Here is a 1,285-nt window from a genome sequence, read left to right on the forward strand (position 1 = left end):
CAGCATCTCGTTCCGCTTTCTCAGGGAACAAGGTTACAGCTAAGTAACCGGGAACGTTTCATTTATCAACACAAAATCCATAACTCTTTGTCAGCATAGTCTGAAGATCATCTGACTTGATTTTGGTGAAAATCGGACCAACGGTTGATGAGGAGTGCAAAAAAGTAGGCCTTCAACATAAATCAAAATGGTCGACAGGAAGTTCGGCTTACTATGACATAATTAATATGTATGTTGTCGGCAATATTTTGAGACCAGTTTCATTACAATAGGTCAATGCAATAAAAAGTCATTAACATTTTTGAAAATTTCATAATTAAGAATTAATGAATGGTTTATTACTCTAGACCAATAGGTGGCGCTGTTACCAAATTGATGTGGCATGATCAGTTTGAGTTGATAATGGCACATATATAGTTTGATGTAAATATGTCAAAGCTTTGCAGAGATAGTCTCAGATGCATTTTGGCATCTTTCCAACAAATTCGTTGATGTGCCAAACAAAAAACATTTCGTATATCGACATGAAATCCATAACTTATTGCCAGGTTGGTCTTTAGATGATCCGAGTCAAATTTGGTGAAAATTGGACTAAAGGTCTAGGTAGAGTTCGAAAAAGTAAGTTTTCAACATGAATCAAAATGGCGGACAGGAAGTTCAGCCAATTATGGGAAAATTGATCGATGTTCTCGGCCTGATCCACGGAATCTATCAACATCAGTCTCATTACAATATGATTATGTATGCAAAAGTAATTAGCATTTTTAAACAATGCTTTATAACTTTTGACCACAGGGCGGCGCTGCGCCCAAACTTTTTGAGTACCATCAAGGCATGGTGCCGAAGACGCATACCAAGTTTAGTAACGATAAGTCAATGTGTTCGTAAAATAAAAAACATTACTACAAAAATCAAAATCCCCAACTAAAGAGACCAGTGACATGGGAAAATTGGATAACATTCAACGAAACCTTTGACCTCGGCATGAGCCAAGGATTCAGAAGAAAAAGGGAATTTTCCTTCTGTAGCTTAGAGTTCAAAAGTTATTAGCATAAATATGAGTTAAATTTTGGACAACTGGTGGTGCTAGAGAGTTTGAGTTAGAGATTCAAATTTGCTATGGTTAATATTGACACTGTCCTCTATCAGTGTGGCAAATTTCACAACTTTCCTGCAAGCGGTAACCATTACAATGGTGCCATTGCACCTTTGGTGCTTTGTCGCTAATCATAAAAAATATTATAATAAATTGTCAAAATATTAACCTAATTTATTATTAACCATC

The sequence above is a fragment of the Cyprinus carpio genome, unplaced genomic scaffold, assembly GCF_018340385.1.
Source record: "Cyprinus carpio isolate SPL01 unplaced genomic scaffold, ASM1834038v1 S000006561, whole genome shotgun sequence".
NCBI classification, from domain to species: Eukaryota; Metazoa; Chordata; class Actinopteri; order Cypriniformes; family Cyprinidae; genus Cyprinus; species Cyprinus carpio.